Genomic DNA, 14,323 nt, shown 5'->3' with positions numbered 1-14,323 from the left:
TTTCGCACATTTAAATTAATATGCGGCTCTCTGGTACTTTTGTTATCCTGTTTTCATGACAATTCGGCTCTTCTCACTTGACAAACTGCCGACCCCTGCCCTATGCCAAAAAAGTTTCAGTTCAAGACAGTTCACTAGATGGAAACTTCTCTACAGGCACATTAATACATTTTATTATATTTTGTACAAGTAGAAGCATAATGACATTCTAACAGAACATTTATTTGCACAAGTTTTCCTTTTACATCTGTGAAGGTCCGAAACTCTTTTTCTGTTTTAGATCAGTACAAATCTAGGAATTTTCCGAGTAAAAGAGAAAAGGGGGACTTCTACGGTCAATGACCGAGACGCTCTCCTCGAATAAGGTAAAAAAAGGAGAATGTTAAACTATCAATAAGTTAAATCATCTCTATTTGTTTAACAGTTATTCTATAGACGTTAGTATCAACAAGAAGGGAATAAGAGATATTTCTTATCACCTCTTGGTCGCACGTAACACGTGGTTACGGCAATAAATCGCCTTGTTCATAGTCAAACTCGACGTTTGATATAAACAATAACTAAATAGTTGACCAGGTTAAAGAAATTATTGTCAAATGATTGTTAATTTATGGATGAGAGCCATCAAACCTACAGAAATTTATAACATAAAATCATGTCATCTTGACACCAATATCAATAAATTGAACAAATTTCTCTGTCAATTGTCCGAACTCGCTAGATCCAAATATCAACACACTAGCAGGTGTGCGGATAAATCATGAATAACGTCATAGTTCTCACCCCCTTGAAATCAGTATAAAGAGGGCTCCCGGCCAGTATCGGTGTGGCCTCCAACTTAGAAGGAACTAACGGATTAACGATCCTCATCGCTGACCACCAAAGACGGACACAGATAGATCCTACGAACTACAACTTAGTAAGTAGAACTCTCTCTTTCCTCTCAGGTGGATTAGGGCTAATTCCGCGAAAAGAATATTAAAGAGGATCAGAGACTATCCTCAGTCGAAATACCCAAGATATAATCCGACTAACCTACTATTGTAATATCGGTTTGATTTTGACATTATTATATTTCTTAGTATTTGTAACCCTTTTATATGATATATACTAATTAAATTTATATTATATCTTAATCATGCGTGTTTACTCGTACTCTGTCAACACCTTATCGACTTATCCGCGACCTCCCACTCGATTTTCGCCCTCCTAAATTGCCATCCACTGACCCTGTGAGCGGGACTCACCGCCCCGATGTCGGAAAACGGTTCAAGCTTTGATGCTTAAACCCCGATTCTCACACATCAATTTAAGCATTTTATCAGTAGGTCTAAAAGTATAGCAGTTAGAGGTCTCAAAAAGTATGACAAAGGTGCACCTTATAATTAGGATAATACAACAGTAGTCAGTCTAAAAACTTCTGAAAATTTAATAGTCCTCTAGCAGTGAAAAGACACAAAATATCAATGAAAAGGTGATACATATAAAAATAGCAATTATGAATTGGTTTTCTTCAATAATTAACAGTAGTTTTTGGAGTAAGGCATATTTATGAAATTATCATACAGACATCGCATAGTTTCTGAAATAATCATACAAATACAATAATTATTGTGCAGATGGAAACCTGAGACAACGTGCCAATTTTTATCAGTGTTGCCAGGCTTTAAGAGGAAATGTTGCCAGTATAGTATAGTATTTTGTAAAGCAGTAGACAAAAAGTAGCCAAAAATCACAATAAAAACTGGTTAGTTGTAGTCAAAGGATTTAATTGTTAAATTTGATGTGCTTTTATTTTTATTACACAAAAATCAGTATCCCAATTTAGTGCCCTTTATTGTGAGTAAAACAATTGATGTGAGATAACATTTTTCTTTCAGTTAAAATACAAAATGAACATTGCGGGAACGAAGAATAATTAACATTATATACATGGATCCTTATTTGGAACTGTAGAAAACAATCAATAGATGTGAAAAAAACAATTGATACAGGAACAATAGATCAAAAATCCACTATTTCATTTTCTACTTTCTAGTAATAAGTAACACAACTTCACATATTGTTATGACTAAAAGTATCCTCTGAAGTAAAAACACAACAGAGTTTAACATATTTTTTTTTTAGATCCATTACAAAAAACTATAATCATGATAATTTTAACTAAAATTAATAAATAAAGAGTATTTATAATTTAATAAATCAGAAAATCTAACCTTATTTTTTCTTTCATTCATGATTAACAAGCTTCTCCATTTGCAAACTTTCTCAAGAATACAAGTCTACGTACAGGGGAAGCACTATCGAGCAAAAAATTAAAAAAATATAAATTTTAAATTTATTACACATTAAAATTACACTTTTTGCAAAAATCAAGAAAATTTTTAAAAAACTTACCAAATAATTCCTTATAACTAGGAATTTAATACACAAATACAACAAAATGAAAATTGATGACCTTTTTCTTGTATGAAATCAATCAGTTGTGGTCAACTCAACACTCTATTTTCTAGAAAAAAAAGTTTTTTTATACATAAAAATTTACATATGCAACATTTATTTGTTTTTCATAAGACTAATTTCACACCTTCTTTATGCCTTCCTGCAATGTTTTTATCCTAGCTTATGGGTCTGCTTCAGGTTCTATAATATTCAAAGTGAACAGTTTACTGAGTCAGAAAACTCAGTAAACCATTCACTTTGAATGTGTAGAACCTAAAGCAGGCTCATAAGCTAGAATAAAAATGTTTGTTTTTTAATAAAGTATTGCTGGAAGACATAAGGAAGGTGAGAAATTAATTAAATAAAAGTTACAATTAAACAATCAAGAAAGAAACAAGCAGCATCAACAAAAAGTTATAAATTTTATAGTGTTTATTATTGGTAAAGAATAAAAATACATACAAATATTATGTATTTAAATAATTATCACATTAGTACAGTTAACAGAAAATATATAATAAGTATTAAAATTTTTATTGAGTTTTTATAGTGATTATACAAAGAAAAAGTCATTCATTATTTGCATTATTTTCAAATTTTCAATTAATCTAATACAGGCATCCCTTGATTAATGCATTAATTAATCCCTCAATCCTACCACACATCAAAATTGCATTAATCACAATATGTTATCTATGTTAAATAAAGATAGCTGGTAAAGCCACATAAATTAAAACTTCTCCATGTATATAAAGAAATTGCCACAATTAATTTTCACATTAAACAAGAGATACCTGTATTAGAAACTTAAAATTATTCTTATGTAGGAAATTAATTTTAAACTCCAGATATTTAGTTTTATGATTCATTTGATTAAATATATAATACAGACACCAGAAACTGTTGTCATTAAATTAATCAGAAACAAATGAATATAGATAAAAATAACTTAAATTATTCAGAAATAAGTAGTGCAGTTTTTTAAAATCACTGTTCAGATAAACTTCATTACAAGGAATGTAAAGAAAAGTAATTTATCATTTTAAACACATATGTAAATTAGTAAAGCTTAAACACCAATAACAAAAGAATTACGCCGCAGTAATGTAACATCACAGATGGAATGCTCACACAATTATTGAAATGCACATCTGGCTGTCTTCTTACAAAATAATTACAGATAAACATTAATAAGACTACAAATTTACATTTTAACTTTTATAACAATTTTAAAACAAACTTCTTGTAAAACAACTAAATATAATAACTATACAATTTATATCAGGCAATCTGTAAAATTTTACATGAAGTAATTTGACAGTATGATTCAAATTGTGAAAATAAAGAATAATCTTTAAAATCATTTAGAATCTTGTAAAACATTTTCATGTTTTTTTTTAAACTCATTATAACTAACTATCAATTAAATAAATTTAAAATACATTATATGACAACAAACTATCTTTCGGAATTAAATTTATTTACTTGACGAATTGATTACATGCAAGTACTTTTGATATTTCAAAATGTTATCCTTGAGCAAAGAAAGAACATTCAAATGTTAATTTTTAAAAACATTTTACATTAAGCAAAGTTAAGAATGTTTTTTAAATCTAAACGCATATTAGGTGTTACAAAAGATATGACAATTAGAATGCAATTCTTTGAAATCTCATTATAAAATAAATTGTACAATACTCTTAAATCAAGGAAAACTGACTATAACGTATCATGCCTAACTTTGACTTTTTAATTATATGTCTAAAATAAATTTTTTAAAATGCAATTTATAGTCATATTTGACTTATATCATTGTCAAATTATATATAACATCATACACAATAAGGAAAGATATAAGAAATGTTTTGCTAAAATGAAAAACCTTGTGTTTCACATGAAAAAAGAATTTGTACATATTAATATAACATTTTGAACAAGTTTATAAATAAAGAAACCATGGTTGAAACCATAGTGTAAGAATACAGTGATACCACTCCTATTGTTTGACGGTCGAAAACTTGTCAGGAATGTGGTCGTATTTTGCCACCAGGTGCCATCTTATCAGGAAGTCCATTTTGTATCGTTGTTTACAATTTACTATTGCCTCATTTGATAGTTTTAAAGAAATTCTTACAAAATCATGTCTTTTAAATGATGTGTGCACAATTGCAAAGGCAATTATTATCCAAAGAAACAAATAGTAAATGTATTTAAGGCACCAAAAAATTTGGAATAGTGTTAAAAAAAAAAAAAAAATTATAATAATAATGAATGAAAACAAGCAATACCACATGCAGATTGAGATCTGACTGAATGCTATGATCAGAGCCGTAACTAGCCATTCCTGTGCCCTGTGCAAGAATTTGCATTTAGGCCCCTTAATTTATCTGGTTTGGGAAAATAATAAAACAAATATATTACAATAGATTTTTAATAAGATTTATTTTAATTGAACTTTTCTGGCTTTCATTTCAGCAAATTCATTAATTACGTGATCATAATTAATATTTTTAATGATAATGTATTCTATTGAAATAATAGAAATATTGGACAATCGTTCTTGCCCTATAGTTAATCTTAATAAATTTTTTATTAATTTTAACTTGCTAAAACTTCTCTCGCACGAAGCAATAGAAACGGGAAGAGTTAGAAATATTCGAAGAGCGACATTGATATTTGGGTAAGACTCAAACCAAAATCATGAAGAGCCTGTAGAATATTAAGCGGAGATGCAGTTTCTATATTTTGTATAAGAGTCGTTACTTCAAACTTAAAACTTTCAATTTCACTTGTGAATTCGTACTTTTTTAAATCTTTGCTATATTTAATAGTGAGATCTGCAGCCGATTTTTTTTTTAAATCAGCAACACTCATGTATTGTAAAGACGAGCCATAGAGAAAGCAAAAATCAGCCTTTTTTCAATAGCATTTTAAAGATTTCGGGGGGCTCCTTCGAGGCCCTACTCGGCCGCATAGTTCGCTTACCGCCGTTGAGGTATACAACACACATGCGTACCACTATAAAGCAAAAAGTTATGTCAGAATTTCTGCACGCCTTTTACAACCTCGAGACTAACATTTTATTCGAGAGTTATCACGTTTTCTATTTAGCAATTTAGCAATTAAAAAAATCCCCGGGCAGATTTATTTTTCTTACAAAATGTTACTTTTATAGATTTCTAGCTCTGCACACTAAAAAAATCTAGAAATACAGTTTTGTATATCGTAATAATATTAGTCGTCGCCAGAGAGCTTTATAAAGTAGAGAAAAATCTATAAATTTGAAAACTATAAACATAAATTTAAATTTCTCAAAAAATAAATAAACAAAATTTAAAAAGTTTTGCTGATTTGTCTGCGGTCTCCGCTATCTCCCTACGTCCCTCTAAAAGTCGCCACGGTTGGGAACACTGGTGAGCAGACATCTAGGGTCTAAATAAGGCAAAATGTAATCGCCAATAAAAAGGAGGAAAAATTTAAGATTTAAAACTATAATTTCTTGTGAACAGCAGTTTGGGCCCCCCCTTCCAAGTGGGCCCTGTGCGAATGCACCTGTTGCACCTGCCTAGTTACGGCTCTGGCTATGATGTTTATGAGAAGAATTTTGCTCTGCATCAAATTCTTTGTTCGTGGAGAGTATACAAAGACAAAAAAGAAATCAATGTTTCTTATAAAACACTTTGACAAACTGAGAATGCAGTGTCCAGTTTATTTCTTAATTGCTCATCATACCTTTCTAAATCCAGAAAAGCACTTCAAAACTCTTTTAATTACCTTTATTATATTTTATAAACTATTTAACCAACCCATAACCTAAAAAAACTTCTAATTGCTGTATTTTTTTTCTACAGCAGTGTAAAAATTATAACCAAATATTTCTTATTATAGTGGTTTTTTGGGACAATTAGAAGAGCTGGATGTCAAAATAAATATCCTGCTTTTCCAACATTTTTGCAACTTTGCAATGATAATATACTGTGTTTCCCCGAAAATAAGACAGTGTCTTAAATTAATTTTTGCTCTGAAAGATGCGCTAGGTCTTATTTTCAGGGGATGTCTTATTTTTTCCATGAAGAAGAATTCACATTTATTATTGAACAAAAAAATTCCCAAGTCGAACTTAGACGAGAGTGACGTATATCCGGTCGTATCAAACTGAACTTAAATAAAACCGAAGTAAACTTACAAAGTTCCCGTGATGGAGTGGACTTCCCACTCACTTCAACTTAACCTTTTTATAGCGTCGATGACTGTTACATTTATTCAATAATATACAGTATATTTTTATTATATTATATTATATAAACTCAATAACATACTGTATATTATTGAGTTTATATTGTTTAAATGATACACTATTAAGAATTATGCTATACTAAAATTTGCCGCAGAAAAATTATATGCAAAACTCAAAACGTCTGTCAAGTGCATATGGAATAAAACAACCATTTTTAAAAGACACTTCTAAATAACGGACACCTTTAATTAACAAGCATTTTAACATTTTGGACACAAATAAAAAGACATTTATTCTTATACCAAAACTTTTACGGGGACGAAATTAAAAAGCTTTCAATGGTTTGAGCTTAAATTACATTTAATAGCTAAAGCAATATATATTTTAAACCTTTTTAGAGTATAAAAATATCAGTTTAATGAAGATTAAAAAAAAAAGTTATATACATATTCTATTACTTTTAATTATTTTATGTAAATTGCATTAATTTTATTGAAGTTAACACAAATTAGAGTTCAATTAGCAATAGTTGCTAGTGGTAATCAATGGTAAAAACTGGACTTCTAAATAGTCACATCTGGTGGATACTCGAGTAAGCTGAACCAGTTCACTAATGCCCTTGAATCACCTATATTCTTACACCATGGTTGAAACAAATAAGACTCATTTATTTATGATATTGAATAGAAATGCATTTGCTTTAACAGAGTATAAAACAGTGTGTAAAAAACAAATTTTAGATTTATATCCATCATCAGGAATGTTCAAAGAATTATAGAATGCTATTACCATTGTAATGTGTTTTATTATAATAAATATTTTTCCTTAATTTAAAGATGGCAGACAGTATATTTACTATATATGTATAAAATATAAAATACAGAAAATAGGTCTACAAAAATGTCTTCACTTCCACCTTTTCCAACACCAGGAAATAAAACAGTTTCCTTTGCATTTTTTTTAAAAATTTTTAAATCTTGTAAAAATTGTATACTTAATTTTTAAATTAAATATACAATTTTTACAAGATTTTATGGCTTATCATCAGTGAAAATTTTTAACTGTTTTATATATTGTGGCAGAGTCGTAACCTATAATAAAAGGTCATCTCTGCTAAGGAAGACCATTAGTTCCTGGTGTTGGAAAGGGCAGAAATGAAGATATTTTTATAGACCAATCTTCTGTGTTTTATATTTTATATATATAGTAAATATTTTCCTGTTTTTTAAATTTGTGAGTCTTTATATACATTCAAGAATTATCAATACATTATTTTTCTATAGCCAACGGAGTAATATACAAATGACATTAATAATAATAAACTTGCAAATAACTTACACTGTACTTACTGTTAATTTTAAAATAGTAGTGATAGTTTTAAAATTTATTTTCAAAATTTATTTGATAAAGCAGTGATTCCCAAACTTTTTTGAGCCACCACCCCCTTGATTCCATAAAGTTATACCCAACACCCCTGACCAATTTTCCCTTGTGTGAGAAAGGCTTGGAAATATTCTTAGAAAAAGTTTTCTGTAAAACTCACACTATGTCCTTACTGTAAATTGTTCTCCACATCTGAAAATCATTAAATGCAATGTTTCTTCTTACCTGTTTTAAAAGGGTTGTCAGTGACTCCAACCTTTGCTTATGGTCACCAGTCAGTACCCTACCTGCCACTCACTCACTTCTTTCACCATCCTAGATTTATTCACCACCAACTTTGGGAACCATGTGACATAGGTTCACAATAGATCACATTCAAAAATTGTTCTGAATTTCTTTGTACTATAAACTTGACATTTTCTGAATACATAAATTTGTAATAAACTCTATAACTATGACAAAATATATTCTTATTCTTTTATTGGGTCAAATATATGCTCATAAAAAAAGAGTCCAGGCTTGTCTGTGTTATATTGATATTTCCGTCAAAACAAAGATATCCTGATAAAACCAAAACTCCAGTAAAGTACGAGAAAAATCTAATGAATAAACAAACATTTTCAATAGCTTTAGGCTATCGTCATCAGGTTATTGATGTTTCTAGATTATTATCCAGTTTTTTGCATTGGATTTAATGAAGATATAGTTTATACTGCTTCCTGTGGATATAGTGTGCAGGAAATATCTACAGATTGAGAAATATTGCAAATTCTTCATTATTCCTTTTGGTTAATTATATTTTTATTTCTTAATTAAGGGAATTCATTCTTTCATTTTTTTTCTCATCTTTTTTTCAGTAAATATGTTTTTTGTCTAAATGTTAACTAAAATAATATTCTGTTTCTTTTTTTTTAAATCAGATTTTATTTAATTCTCAAAAATTACAATTTTGAATTGTAAAAATATGATTAAAATTTTTATATAAAAAAAAATTATTTTTATAAATCAAATATTTTAAATATTTCAACATATCTTCAGGAATAGCTTAATCAAACTTGTATATGTGAAATGCAAAAACTTCAACTCTCTTATTGACATCAAATTCTAATAAACATATCTCAGAAAATGACTGACTAAATTTCATTTGTTATACTATATTCTCCTTTTTCTTTACAGTTTTTTAATAAGGATTTAAATCTAAGGATTGTTTCAAAAAGTTTATAATAATTACTTTTTAAGAATGATAAATGATAAACCAACAGATTTCTTTACAGTTAATTAAAAGCATTAGGAATTTCCCATTTTCAAAAGAATTTGGTTTTTTTAAGATTTCTATGTAAATAACACAAGTTACTAGTTCTACTAGTTTTTATACATTAAATATAAATACAACTACATCCATTAGAGGCAAAACTTAACGAATGCAAATATGATGTCTACAAAAAAAAGATAATACTGTACTAGCAAAAGTAGCTTTGTCTTAAAATGTAATAGTTAAATGGAATCTGATCTCTAATATTCCTATTGTCTTCTGGTCTCCTGTTAAGGCCATTTTCATATGATTTGGATGTTTGTCCAGATTGATGAGGCCTGTATAATTTATAGATAACATCTAGATTTCATCTAGGTACAATTTTGGATATCTACCCACACTGAAAATTAACTCCTCTTCCAGTTGAATTCTGGAAGGAATTCTCTTAACCTTTTTACATAGTGCAAATGGAAACAAAAATCTTTTACATAGGTGTCACAACTAGAAAATTATTAAACCATTAAAATGAACATCAGGACAATGTTAAAAATAACATACTCTCCTCAGACTGAGATGTACAGTTATTTTCTAATACGTTTCTCACAATGGACACATACTTCCATTCTTAAGTGATGTTTAGATTGCAGAACTCTGTTCATCTAGGAGTCATTATACATATCTTTGTTAAAATCCTGCAACTATCCCACTCTCAAAATCCCTGATGTAGGATAACACTTTAAAAAAAACTTAAAATCTTAATTTTTATATTCTTATTAATTTTGGTTATTTATATTTTTTTGTTTTAGTCTTATTTTGCTTTTATTTTAGTTTACTATCTGTAGTATTAGTTTAGTTTACTAATCCTATACTGTACTTTATTTTAGTTGCCCATTTTCATATTTTATTTAATTTCTTTAACCACATTTTTTATATACTGTAAACACTCACTGTAGTTGTTTTAAATTTAAATCAAAACTTTATTGTACATGTTCAAATTCTAACACTTAAGAACATTTTTTAAAATCTAAATGCATAATATAGTTATGTTAAGCATACTTACTAAGAAAAGTATATGGATAATAGATAAGAGAAATGATATATTGTACACTGCAAGTTATTATCTGAAAAATTTAAAATCAAATGATGGCTTAATAATAAAATCATTTTTCCATACATAATTATGAAAATATGTTTTTCTGAAAAAAATGCTCTAATGTATATATGCTTATAAATATAAACAGCCAAAGCCAAATGATTGCCAGATTATGGATTGTATTACAGGTACTATCATTATTATTAATTAAGTGCTATGTAACTAATGCCTGCATTTAGTGCCAAATTACTTAGCATTTAATTAATAATAGTAGTAGAAATTTAGTAGCCCAATATAATCCAGCAATTGTTTGGCTTTAGTATATGCTTATAAAGCATACAATGCTATCAAATGGTCATTTGTTTGGTCCAAACTTGAGGACTTCCATCACAAAACTCGGTAGGGTTAAGTTATCCCACACTATAAACGGGAAGGAGGGTTGTTTGTTTGTCATTTGTTTGTTTAATTATACTGTTTAATAAATTAAAAGTAGAAAAAAAAATGTAGTTTCAATAAAGTATCATTTATGAAGGAAATATTTACTAGCTCAATACAGATTTTTAGAAACAGATAAATGAATTACATGTCAGTATGCATGTATACATGTTAAATTATTAATTAGCAATGGACTGCCTTACACAATATATTTTTACACAGTATAATTTACAATGCCTTACACAGTATATAAAAATCTTGCTGTTTCAAAATTTTAGGTTCATCCAGTCCTGAAATATAATGAAAAATAGACACACACTCATACACTGTTTTTTCAGGGTTTTTTTTTTAATTTTGGGCCCATGAAGTGTCAAAGTATGAAAAAATGCAGAGACTATTCTAGAGGGAGTCAAAATGTGACTGATCACCATAGGACCAGTCACAATAAATCCTACAAAGTAATTCCAGAAACTTACTAAAACATATCAAAACATTAAAATGTAATTAAAGTAATATATAATATATATTTTCTGCTTCAAGATGGGCAGGGGAAAGAATTTGAGTCCTGAATGTCGTCAAAAAATTGTAAGTCGTTGTAGTAAAAATATCAGCTATGCCAAAATTGCAACAGCATTGGGGTGCTGCAAAATATCATGTATTCATGCAGTGAAGCTATGGGAAGAAATTAGATGTCTTTCGGATTGGCCAAAATCTGGAAGACCGAGAAAAACCACCAAATGCACAGATCATAGAATTCACAGAATAGAAAGAAGGAAAAAAAAAATCAGCACACTAACATCAACTAATCTCAAATTTAAAATGATAAAATGTGGGATGCCTGAACTTATTTAGTACCTGTACCATTAAGCGTTGATTAAATGAATTTAATCTATTTGGGCAATTTGCAAGAAAAAAGCCACTCGTATCACTGAAAAATAGACAAGTTTATCTGAAGTTTGCTTGTGAACACTTGACTTGGACAAGTCAAAACTGGTGGAGTGTGCTATGGTTGAATGAAATGAAGATAAATCTGTTTGGGAGTGATGGTCGCAAATACATAAGACGACAAAAAGCTGAGGAATTTTGCCCTAATTGTATTCAACCCACTATAAAGTTTGGAGGTGAAAATGCAATGGTGTGGGGATGTTTTTCTTCATATGGAAATGGACCCATTAACCTCATAAATGGGATAATGGACCAATTTCAATATAAACAAATTCTGGAAGACGTAATGCTGCCATTTGCTGATGATAATTTGCCTCTGAAGTGAATTTTCCAACAAGACAATGATCCAAAGCACACCATTAAACTTGTCAAGAAAATGGATTCAGGACAACTATCTTAGGGTAATGGAATGGCCAGCCCATCACCAGATTTAAACCCTATTGAAATGTTATGGGCTGATGTAAAATCTGCTTTGAAACATAAAAAATACTGGAATAGAAATGAGCTATTTGTGGCAATTCAAGAAGCTTGGAAAAACATTCCAGCTGAGTATTTGCAACAATTGGTAGACTCCATGCCCTGCCGTTGCTTATCTGTGATAAAAAATTTTGGTTATCCAACAAAATATTAGTTTTTTTTCCTAAATTTTGTTATTGGTCCTAAACATTTGTCCATGGACAAATTGAACTTGTTGATCATCATCCATTGCTTGAGTAAAAGTAATGTTTTGTTTATGAAATAAAGGTTATAATTTTATCAAATGAAAACAAAGTTAATAGCAAGGTTGAGGCCAAATTTTAAATGCAAAAACATGTACGTCAGACGTTCAGCAGCGCTTTCCTATAAGCCTAGAAGTTTGACAATCGTGTTTTTTATAGTCGCTGGAATCATGCTCGGCATTCCAAACACCATTGTCAAACTTCTAGGTTTACAGGAAAGTGGCACTGAATGTCTGATGTACACATTTTCGCGTTTAAAACTTCGGCCTCAACCTCACTAATATCTTTCTTGAATTTTAGTTTCACTTGTTTGGTTTTAGATTCCACACAACTCGATTTTGAAAATAATTGTTAATTAATGATCCTAATAAATTGGCCACCACTGTAATTTTGATCAGACTTTGTATAGCCCAAGTGATACACTAATCACCAATATAAATGGATGATGGCAGCACCATATTTTAGCTGTTTTTACTTCTTGAATTATCTTAAGTACCATAAAGTAAATTTCATGGTACCTAGGGAATTATCCTGGGAGTAAAAATAATATATAGTGATACCACAAGTCATTATTTTCTATGCAGTATCATCATCATCATCTCTGAATTACATGCTATATTTCTAAGCTTTTTTTTATTCTGGATTTATAGGCTATTAAAAACAATGTACTTGATCAAAACAGATTCCATTTCATCCTTCAAAAGGCCAAAGAAGTGATAGTAAATGCAAGAACTGGAGGATAATGAAAAACAATCTACCCCTCTTGTGCACAAACTGGTGTGGATCATATGTTGTCATGGAACAAATCCTAATTAAAGTGGGGTAAACATTACACAATTTTACTGGCTAATCATAATTGACAGACAAGTTTGTTGCCTGACAATGTGTGGAGAAAACAAAAACTAGTCAATGTTTTCCTCTAGAAAAGCAGCATATGGTGAGAAACAATTTTATTTATAACTGATATTTTATACAAAAATTAACAACAAACTTCATTAACATACTATTATAAAAATACTCACAAACATCTACAAATCAAATTTTAGGTTAAAGCCACCTACCTCTAGGCCAAATTATGTGACAATTAGTAATTAGTAGCATTCATATAGCCCAATGTAATTCAGCAATTGTTAGGCTTTAAAAACACTCTTATCTCAAAAAAATTATCTCATTTACTTAGAAATTACTTCCTTGTGTGCTTTTTGCCGTCTCGGTTACTTGCTCACTACTTATAAATTGACACTAGTATTTTCAGAGATGCTTGCTGATAACTTGTCATCAACAATAGTCATGTTTTCCAAACATTCAGAAAATAAATTAGGCAACATACTTTTTAACATCAAAATTGGCCAACAGACCACATTGGTCAGCAAAATCAATAGTGTTCACCTCTGCTTAAAATTTTCTCTGGTCAAACTTTATAAATGTAGTATTTCAACTTTTTCAATGTTTCTACATATTAATCCAAGTTGATTGTGGTACCTGCTTCCAAGTCTATTAACAATAATAATTGTTTCTTTGTAAAAAGGGCTGGCAGAATTACAATTTAATAAAAAGTAAAAATACATTATAAATGGATACTAGTCCACTTTTCCAGCCCTTTTTACAAAGAAATATTATATTTTTAATTGTGTTGGGATTGTCACCTGGGGACATTTAAACTGTTTTACATATTTGTGCAGAGGCATAGCCTCTAAAGCAGTGATTCCCAAACTTTTTCAATCCACCACCCCCTCTGTTCTATAAAGTTATACCCAACACCCCCTAACCCATTTTCTCTTGTGTGAGAAAAGATTGGAAATATTCTTAGAAAAACT

At 29.5% G+C, this 14,323-nt stretch overlaps 1 protein-coding gene across 1 annotated transcript in view; it reads right to left on the bottom strand.

Moving 5' to 3' along the window:
• The window catches only part of LOC111612998 (disks large homolog 5-like), an 86,930-nt gene that overhangs the window by 63,742 nt on the left and 8,865 nt on the right, over positions 1-14,323 (bottom strand). The window contains exons 2-3 of the mRNA XM_023354292.1: positions 2,398-2,509; positions 2,217-2,300 (exon numbers count right to left, since the gene is read on the bottom strand). The gene's annotated coding sequence lies outside the window, so the exon portion shown is untranslated. The remainder of the gene's footprint in view (positions 1-2,216; positions 2,301-2,397; positions 2,510-14,323) is intronic.

The sequence above is a fragment of the Centruroides sculpturatus genome, unplaced genomic scaffold, assembly GCF_000671375.1.
Source record: "Centruroides sculpturatus isolate CEXI.00-Female unplaced genomic scaffold, Cexi_2.0 scaffold1214, whole genome shotgun sequence".
NCBI lineage: Eukaryota > Metazoa > Arthropoda > Arachnida > Scorpiones > Buthidae > Centruroides > Centruroides sculpturatus.
This window is presented reverse-complemented; position numbering and strand designations above follow the sequence as displayed.